At 34.5% G+C, this 11080-nt stretch overlaps 1 pseudogene; it reads right to left on the bottom strand.

Annotated features, from left to right (window-relative positions):
• Window positions 1-4931: 4931 nt before the first annotated feature.
• On the bottom strand, window positions 4932-10113 carry LOC130222137 (gastrula zinc finger protein XlCGF8.2DB-like; annotated as a pseudogene).
• Between the last annotated feature and the right edge of the window lie 967 nt (window positions 10114-11080).

Below are 11080 nucleotides of genomic sequence, written 5' to 3'. Positions count from 1 at the left end.
CAGTACAAGGACAAAATAAAGTTAAATGACAGTCAGTTGTTTAGTTTCCATTTAAAGATAAAACCTACAATAAAAATATATTTAATTTTCAGTAATAATCGATTACATGGTTTTATATATATATGTGTGTGTGTGTGCGTGTGCGTGTGTGATTTTAAATAAGACAACAATTAAGTGAAAAAATAAAAAGCTCTTCAATAAAATTGTTTATTCATTTGCTTTATAAGATTGTGTTGTTAAAACCTCCTGAGAGAGCATGAAGAAGATATAAACAGTCTTACAGTGAATAGTGATTACTGATGAAGTATATAATTATAAGAGTATGTGTTAGGGTCTTGAAATTCACCAAATAAAAAAGAGAGACTTGAAACACATTTTAGAGTAGATTTATACTTAGTTTGGTGATAGATACAATAAATAAAATAGAATATCTGATTTTCTGATAGATGTCTGCTCCAGGATGGAGGAACACATATAATTTCTTATGTCTTTATGATTATTAATAAAGATGAATGTTTAAGAGCCTAGATCATATTATGACCATTCCTCTAAATCTGGAGTAATATGTGGATGATTGTTTTTCTGTATGCCGAATGATTTGTTTCCTCAGGTTCTACCCAGCCAGGTCAGAGGTCATGGAGACCTCTCGAGTGGACCTGGACTCTTGAAGAATTGGAAACGACTGTTTCCTGAGTTATTTGCAATTTTAAGTTAAATCTTTTAAAGTTAAGTTCTCTATATGTAAGCTGCCAGTTTGTATGTAGATTGTATTCTTGATATATTTATGCTTATATTGTTACGCAGATGTAAGTACTAAATATATTTCAATAATATACATATATACATACAAAAACATGTTATTGAAATATATCTTGTTCTTACATGAATACTGATCTAAACTCTCAATTGTTGGACGGAGTGGGTGTTAATGTTACTAATTAGCTAATGTTGCTGAGTGATGGAGGTATGAATAGTCTCGTTAGCAACTTGTTCTTCTAATATGAAACTGACCTGAACTCTTAATGGCTGGATTGAGTGTTAACGTTTCTAATTTGCTTAAGTTTTGCTGTGGATATATGAATGGTCTCCTTAGGAAGTTATTGTTCTAAACCATAATGTTGGTGTTAATAGTCAAATGCAAGCTTTACCAAATTTCCGCCAGAACTTTATAAAAAATATAAAAAACTGTTCTGTTTTGTCGACCTGTTGGCCTAGGCTAATACATTTACTCCTGTGCATTCTATTGTAGGCATGGGCCAGTATAAGATTCTGACGGTATGATAACCTTGAACAGTTTCACTGTATTGTGATTACCACTCTAAAACATATTATTGTTAAATGTCTGTGAGAGATTCAGTGGAAGACTGTATCTGTGGAAGAACCTATGTGTTTTTCTTTTATAGAAATTGTTCCATTAATGAGAAAACATTTGTAGGTCCTTTCCTTGGTTTTTTTCGAAAGAAGCGAAGAGGGAAAGGCCGTTTTGCACCATATAAGTGGCAATGCAAAAGCTTAATAATAAAATTTTACTTGCTGGACAAACAGCATGAAAAAACCAAAGGGAGAGGCAGAGATGTAATTGTGAATGAATGATTAGATATGGAAAATGACTGATGAAACTTTATTGAACTTCCAGTGAATTTTGCAAAGCCTTTTTAATAAAGGAGTGGGCACAACTAACTTAAACAAGCTGCACAAGAAAAAAGATTCAATTAAATCACTGAACCAAGTGCAGTAATGGGACTGCAACAAATTTGGCATGGTGTGGTGACCTCAAATATTCCTTAACATGGTCATGTAACTCAATGACTTTCAGCCTAGGTGACACTTTTCCAACCAGGTAGATGCCCAAATCATGTGAATTCATAGGATACTCAAAGAAAGAGTTCCATTAATTCATATTCTTTGCAGACAATATATATCTTGTCCTGACATCTAAGGATGTTGTCAATCAACGCAATGCAGACACCAATCAAACACATCTGTCTTCCTCACTTAATAGTACTGGTCTGCCTATCATAGATGGTGGACGAGGGCCACTGTTATGCTCCTTCTGAAGCATCCTCTTTCCATGCAAAGTTTTGTCATTGCCTGCAAAAGGATCCATTTCAGAGATTCGTTGAATAACCTGTGCTATAGTGGATGATGTGCGGTTCTAATCATCTTTTTCATTTTGCCTAGATAGTCCTCAAATGGAAATGCAGATATCAGGTCTAGATTGCCATGTTTTCTGACATCCTCAGAAAGATGGATTAGTCCATGAACGTTGTAAGTAACAAATTCAGGACCATACAATTCACTAAAATCTGCCACAAATGACACAAGTGATGTGTGTGCAAAGTCATGAAGATTTGTAAACAATAAAGAACTCGCAAGGATGAAAATAGAAACAGATAACAACATGAAATTGTTGTAGATTGCACCTGACAACACATTTGGCAGAACCACTTGCCCTGTGTACAAGAATTGTTGCAAGAATTGTCTTTCCACCTGAGCCTTTCTGACAGCCCCCTGGGACTACGAGCAAAACCCACAGGAATGAAGCCTTTTAAGCACACAAATGCTCTAGTGATAAGCTCCACTTGACGAGAAGGCAAACGGCAAAGTAAAGACCTTCATGGAATTTAGCAAATTTACAAATAAGCATGACACCATGCCTAAACCAACATCGGTTAATGGTGATTTTGTCCCGTGATGGTCTTCATCAGAAATTATTTTAAATGACAGATCAGTCTGAAGTGGGCTGTTGACCTCAGGAAATGTCATTCTGTGTTTAAGATATATTTATATATAAAGTGTTGTTATAAACAGTTACTTTAAAAACGAATGATTACAGTAGTAAAAAGTAAATAAATTAGTAATAGATTACTTCATGTAAAAAGTAATCAGAATAATAATTACTTTACTTTGAAGTTACTTTTAAAACAGCAGCTCCTTCAGTATATATTGAATATATTTAATATTCACTGAAACCATTTTTGATCCATTTTGAAATATATGCTGCATGTACATATGACATATTTGTATGGCGGAGACCGGAGATAGTTATACTTCCATTATATATCTTTGAGATCTTGAGGTGCAAATGTCTGCAATTAAATGGTATAGACATTATTTTAGCAGCACGAACAGAAAAATGTGAACACTTTTTTCACAATGTTAAATTCACCCCGCAGTCTGGGTTAGTTGTAACACACCCCGTGGTGAGATGTACATGATGATTTCCACCGGGGTGAGATTTAACATTATAAAATAAGAATTATGACCAAAACATGGATTTGAAAGCTTTTTATTGAACATTGAGCCTTTAGTATAATGTGTGTGTCTCTGGGTTACAAAGCTGAATCAAATGTGCATCAGCTTCAACTATTGAAGGCTTCGTGAGCCTACAGAGGTCAAACACTGAACTCAAACTACTTTGACTTCTTTCTCTGTCAAGAGCTTTAGGAATACTGACATTAAATCATAGAACAGTTTTAAATGTATTATTTTTTAGCTTTTTCTTTCTACATTTGGCATCCAGATTTTGATATGTATGTGAACTAATAATTATTGCATGATTAATGTAAGTTATCTGATAAACTTACATAATATGCTGTGATTCAAGTTGTGTCATAACTTTTTAATTCATAATGTTTCTTCTGTGAACAAAAGTGTTATTTCATTACATAATAAAAATAAATAAGTATATCCAGATAGCAATATTACATCTCAAAGACTCCAACATGTTTGCTTTTCAGGTGCTGGATCATTGCTGTGGTGCTCCCATCATCACGTTTGCATGTTTGGCCGTTAACACACTTTTTTTTTTTTTTTTTTTTGTGAAATGCTCCCACATATTGGATGACTAGGGTCGCACAGATTTCTCTGCCTTTGTAAGGATGGCTATATCTCTCCATTATATTAAACCCTACAAACTGTTATGGAACTCCACATAAGACAAGACCACGAGAATGGTCAGGCACTAAAACAATAAACTTTTTAATCTGAGAAGAAGATCAGCTAGGAAAGCAGTTGTTCAGGTTGTCTTGATCATGCATCCCGAATCCCCCTCTTTGCTCTGGACTTTACCTTCTCCACCAGAGCAGCTCCATCACATTCCACACAGAATGTCCAAGTTTTTTAATATGGTGTATCTTGTGGCTCTATATTCATGTTTGGTGTCATTTTAAATGTCTCTGTTTGATTGGTAAAGTGGTCTTAATTTCACTGTAATACTTTACAATCTCCCTTATATCAGTTCATTTAGGGTTTTGACGCTTCACTCCAGGGAAAATGGTCTTTGCATCAACTCATGACCAGGCAAGGTTCTTGGTGAAGCTTTTACTGTCTTGAATTTATTTTTAATAATCTAACATCTCCGCATCGCACGACACAACAAATTGATTACAAAATTCATTGCCAACGCTTTAGTAAAGGATTCGTTGATTCGTGGTATCATGTGCTGCATAAAATCGCTAAATTATTTTGTTGGATTTCGCTGCAATTAACGAGAGAAAACGCTTCCCTGCCATTGACGAGTTTTACGGCAATCCGTGTTTTAGGTGGATTACGGTAGGGGAAGCCCTAACGCATGTCCTATGCGTGATGATGTCAGATGCTCTGGTGAGTGAAATCAGAGAGAAAGTAAGATCGTGGATAAATATAAGAGTAATACAACCTTCCTTTGACTTAATCCCTACTGTTTCAGATCCTGTCTTGACAAGAGACAATTTTTTTTTCAATTGCAAAATTGTCTGCAAGTGTCTGGGAATTACCACCACAATATCAGTCATTTTTAAATCTCAGAAAATTTTTTTTATTGATCACCAAAAAAATTAGTGTAAAACTAGGGGGTCTGTTTTAAGTAGAGCTCACTCAAGTTTTTTTTATTTATTTATTTGTTTTTTAAGTATACATTTTTTTTTTAGGGCAACCAGTTTTCTCTTTCTTTTTTAAAGTAAACTCAACTTATCCGGGCTATCAAATTAGTGTGGACAAGGTCTCAATTTTGAGGACTCTCCATTGTGAAGCTTCATGTGAGTGCTGAGGGTTCTTTTATGTTTAAAGTCTTTTCCACACTCACTGCATTTAAAACGCTCTCCTGAGTGAGTCATCATGTGTTTCTTAATGTAGTCTTTGCGTGTGAGACTCTTTCCACACTGATCACATGTGAACACTATAGTTCCAGTGTGACCATTCATGTGGTTCATGAAGTTAGCTTACTTATGAAGCTCTTTCCACACTGATCGCATGGAAACGGCTTCTCTCTGCTGTGAGTTTTCATGTGGTAATTGAGTGTGCTTTTACATGTGAAACTTTTACTACACTCTGTGCATGTGTAAGGTTTCTCTCCAGTGTGAATCCTCATGTGGGTGTCAAGGTTTGATTTTTGAGGAAAACTTTTCCCACACGGTATGCAAGTGAAACTTCTCTCTCCAGTGTGTGTTCTCATGTGGACTTCAAGGGTGACATTTTGGTTATAACTCTTTCCACACTGATGGCAGGAGTAAGGCTTCTCCCCAGTGTGAATTCTCATGTGCGCTGCAAAGTTTCCTGCATGGTAGAAGCTTTTTCCACACTGTTTGCATGTGTACGGCCTCTCTCCAGTGTGAATTCTCAGGTGGGCTTTAAAGCCATGGATTTTAGCAAAACTCTTTCCACACTGTTCGCAGATGTAAGGCTTATCCCCAGTGTGAACACTCATGTGAACATTAAGGCTTGGTTTTTGACTGTAACTCTTCCCACACTCTTTACAGGTGAAAGGCTTCTCTCCAGTGTGAATTCTCATGTGGACTTGAAGGTTGTGTTTTCGACTGAAAGAGTTTCCACATTGATGACAAGTGAAATTACTCCCAGATTTGGATTTCCAAGGTCTTCCGCATGATGCAGTCTTTTTAGTCAGTGTGGGTTTTTCGTCAGTCGTTATTTCTTGGTGTTTCTCAAACTCTTCCATTTCATTCTGTTGATGAGTCTCTTCTTTGAGCACCACCAGTTCTTAAAAAATTAAATAAAAAGTGAACTTTAGAATGGCACAAAGAGACAAGCATGAAATGGATGTTTCTCTCAAGAATAAAAATGACCTTACTATTCACTCTCCGGCATGTGGTTTTAAACATTTCTTTTCTTCTGGAACACAAAGTAAGCCAGTGTTTTTTCACAATATCTTCCTTTCTGCTCAACAGAATCAAGAAACTCAAAGTTTTAAAACCACACAAGGGAGAGTATGACAAGGCATGATAGAATACAGGTCACAAAGAATAAAACAGAGCACTTATAAATATTCTTATAAATATGTACAAATATATCAGTGAAAAAAAAAAGATATCAGGAAAATAAAGAAACAAAAATGAAAACAAATAAACAAGAAAATAAATATATAGATGTAGAAATTAACGCTCTTTGCTGTTCAGCCTTCCACAAAAAGGTACGGGACACTAGCACTATTTGCCTCCCACTGTAAAAGACCACCCTCAACTACCAACAGGCTTATTTACTAGATGCCCCACCCCACATGGACTCCACTAAATTCCCTGGGGTGAGTACTAAAATATGGCACTTATATAGATGATCACATTCAGATAATCTCCAGTATCATAACAGGTGTATTTAACAATAATAATACATCATATTGACCAATACATGTGTCATTTCATGTATTTTCCTATTACTCTAGTTTTGTATTCCCAGCTCTTCCCCAAAAACAGGCAACATTAAGACAGTCCAGTTATCGGAGTGATCGCGCATCCAGCTACCGGAGTTTGCCAGTTGCTTCAGGTAATCTGGACTGCAACACCATACAAACTAACAAGATGATATGTGAAACTTGCATATAAATTTAATAAATATTTATGTGTACCCTATTTGGTGTCTGTGTGTGTATATTGGGAATATTAACAGATGTGGTGACAAGTGAATGTATGTGTGTGCGTTATACATGCAATGGTAATATTATCCGAACCTTTGTGTGCACCCAAGGGTTTGGAACTGCAGAATCGCTAATGGATATTAGACTGTGTGTAAATGAAATGATGTACTGCCGCGATCGTGAGAAAAATGAGTAAATGGTGAGGCTGTTTTCATTTCTGGGTGAACTATCCCTTTAAAGCATAGGTCACAAACTCGATTCCCGGAGGGCCGCAGCTCTGCTCAGTTTTGCTCCAACCCTAATCAAACACAGTTGACAAAACTAATCAAGGTCTTTAAGACTACCAGAGACTATTAAGCGGGGTGAGTTGGAGGTGGTTGAAGCTAAACTTGCTTCGGCCCAGCAGGAATTGAGTTTGAGATCATTGATTTAAGGGGGTCCTATTATGAACCCTTTTTTACAAGACGTAAATAATTCTTAGGTATTCCTAGAATGTGTCTGAGGTTTCAGCTCAAAAATCAGACCATATACCTTGCAGAATATTACATTTTTGGGGTCAGAGGAAAACCAAGCTCTTTTTAAATGCAAATGGTCAAATGCACTCACTCTGGATTACTTGTGTTGCCTTCCCTCATGTGTATCTTCCACTCGATTTAAAAATGTGTAACTTGCTTGGAAGACCTGATTGAAAAAATCTTGCATGTTCATAGCAAGTACGCATAATTCACACCTAAATTTGTATTATTGTTATTGTAAATGCAAATGCTCAATGCCACATTTGCTACTTGTTTTCTTTCATTTGTACTTTTGTCTTTGTTTTCTTGCCTTTGTGCATGTCCTGAGGCTTAGCTGAAGATCTACAAGGTGACATTTTATATACCCGACAAGATGCAAAAATGTCCAATCAGGGACAGTGACAATGTAAATATACAAATAATTATGATAACCCGGGGTTTTCCAATGTGAAACGTCTGTTAATGAAAACCCAGGATTATTTTTTTAACCCCATGAATAGTGTGGAACGTGAACGTGAATGTTAGAATAACCCAGGGTTAACAATTTCAAGAGTGAAAAGCCCTAAGAATACTCAGCATCAGCTCTCAGGATAAATAGAGTATAATGACAAACAGCGACAATTGTCAATCATGTTATAGCAGTGACCTGATCTCATATGCTATTGTTTTAGCACTTACAATTCAGTTGCCTATTGAAGAAATTACCAGAAATAATAAATAGCAGAAAATGGTCACACTACTTGCTCTACAAACAAGTGTGTTCATGAAAAGTAAAGAAAAATAATAAAATTAGAAAATATGGCTTTGCAAAATCAAGCAGCATTAGGCATGGGTCAGTATAAGATTCTGACAGTATGATAACCTTGATTAAAAATATCACGCTTTCATGGTACTGTGATTACTGCTCTAAAATATATTCTTTTTAAATGTCTGGATAAAAAACAAAAATTTTTTTTTTTTTTTTTTTTTGGCTTTGAACACAATATATTTTATTTTGAGAAACTTTTACTTATTTTGAAGCAGTAAACATGTCAGGATAAATAATTCATATGAATCATTGACTTCTGCTGTCTTCATTTGTTTCATAAACACAGTTTTCTTTACAATTTAAAACAGCATCATTGCATATCTTTTCTGCTGGAGATACTGTTGTCCTAATAAACTTAAAACAAAACATAAAAAAAGAATAAACTTTACATATACCATTCCATGCCTAAGCAGCATAACACTGTTTTTAGGATTTAAAAATTCATCCTTTAAAAAAAGTCTCAAGCAAAAAGATTCCAATGGCGGCGCCTGCTGGTATGTGAAGAATATGGTCAATATTCTGAGAATTTCTCACAAACTTTACACTCAATTTTTTGCATAGTTTGTTGGCCAGTTGTAGTCAATGCAATGCTAAATGTTATTGTTCCACTATAATTTGTTTGTGTTGTCTCACGTCGTCCCACAGCAACAGCATATAGTGTAGAATACTGTACAATGTTTTATAATAATTAATTATTTTTGTGTCCATTTCATTCAGCATGTTTAATATTGGGGGCACTTTCGTTTTCTGACGTACTTTAATCCAGGATTTCAAAAAATATTGTAATTGAATACATTTAGCAAAAGACTAAAATATTGCGTAAAAACAAGCAAGCTCTACTTGTGTCCATACGCTTTTTACAACATAAACTTTCTTTAAAAAAATAATAAAACATGAACGTTAAAAGTTTTAAAAACTATAATAAGCTAAATCTTTGCACAACAATCTGTCCAGGTCAATGTCCTCAGCAGTAAATACATGGAGCACGTTTAAACAAATGTTATTGTAAGAAAACTAATTAAACCATTATGATAAATAGAGTTAAAATGACATTTTTGAATGAAGAGTTTTATTGAGATGGATTGTTGGTGATTGCATGGGTTTTGGCAAAATTGTAAACAAAAAAAAAAAATGGTGGCAAAACATGAACAAAGGAAAATGAAGACTTGTTTAAAAAAAAGATTTAAGAGCTACAACACAATATTTCACTAAATTTAAGACTTTAAGTTCTAAAATTTTGATTTTGGAATTTAATACATTTTAAGAAACCTTGTTTAAACACAATAGCCCTGGTAATTAGTTATTATAGTAATGATGTAATTCTAACTCAGATACTATCTGTGAGAACTAGTAACAACTACTAGAAACAAGTTTAAAAATGAAAAAAGGGATTTGTTATCAATGTGACAGATGCAAATAGCAGATATCTTCTATGAGAATACTGTAGGTCAAATATCGTCAGCTCAGTTAAACTTTATTTAATTTATTGTTTTTATTTATTTTATATAGCGCCAGTGCTCAAGGACGCTTTACAAACAGTAGGACAACAAGAGAAGCAATAACCTTAAGAAGGTAGAGAAAGTGGTAGACTAATAATACATAAAAAGAATGACAAAAGACACAAGAACAAGTAATGAAAGAAACTCATTCGTGTCTTTCAATGAGTGCTTATGTGCATTTAGAAGAACTAGGCAGCACACTCAGGGCTGCAAGATGGATTTAATTTAGTATTCTTATTATTAAAATATATCTGAATGAGGATCAAATGACTGAGTTGGTCTTTGAGAATGAAAACTAACCTGTTTGTTCCTGCAGATCTTCCTGTTTGACTCTGAATGTTTCTTCAATCTTCACATCTTCACTCTCCTCTTTAATAAACACCATCTTTATAACAGTGTGGAGATCAGTCGCTTCAGCAGGAGTTTTTCTCTGCGTTTGGACACTTTATCCTGTTTAAAATGAACAAAACAATAAAAATATCCTGTTTAAAATAAATAAAACAATGAACAGAAACAAAATAACTTTTGTTCAACACTTGCTGCAACAGTTTCTTTATATGAGAGTAATTAACAAAAATAAATCAGCTAAAAGAGTAAGTCAGAGCAAGAAACAAATGAGCTGATTAATACTAGTACTCCATTTCTTATATATAGTGATGTATACTTTGAATGTAATGACATTATGCTATTTAATGAATTAAACCATTAAAATACTTATTACACACATTTCTGTTACTTTATTCAAACAATTAGCCCTCATTACTGTGAGTAAAATAGCACTACGTTGTATAAAGGGTTAAAATAATGTCAACAACAAACCTGAAACTTTAATCAATCGGTTTATATCTGTGTAAAAGTTTTAAAACAAACCTTCCTCCAGTTGAATCACAGTATGAAATCACAGTGCAGGAGCGGCGCATCCTTGTGACGTCACACCGACACAGCATAATAAAAGTCTTTTTTTTTTTGCCTTTTTTGCCACTTACTCTTAGTCATGACTTATTGATACATTTCTGTTTTCTACTTTACACCATATCTGCTCTCTCAGAGACACACATATATTCAGTATTTGAAGCTGATTAAAACCTTTACACATTTTTAAGTGGTTTTAATCCACTTTATGATGACTTGCATGTCTAAAACACATTACTTCCTATTAATATCTGAGTCCAAATCTCATCCTCGTAATTATGACCTCTTCCTTCCTATTTTACAACTTATCTAGGTTTTTTTTTTAAAAATAATATCTGTAATATAATATTTAACTTTACTTACAGAAGCATTAAAGGGGTAGTTCACACAAAAATTACAATTCTGTCATTTACTCATCCTTTACTTGTTCCAAATCTGTTTGAGTGTCTTCTGCTGAATGCAAATGAAGAGAACAGGCTACAGGGGCAAAAAACAGCCA

This window comes from Danio aesculapii, chromosome 4, assembly GCF_903798145.1.
Source record: "Danio aesculapii chromosome 4, fDanAes4.1, whole genome shotgun sequence".
NCBI classification, from domain to species: Eukaryota; Metazoa; Chordata; class Actinopteri; order Cypriniformes; family Danionidae; genus Danio; species Danio aesculapii.
Note: the sequence above shows the minus strand (reverse complement) of the source record. Positions and strands in the feature narration are given on the sequence as shown.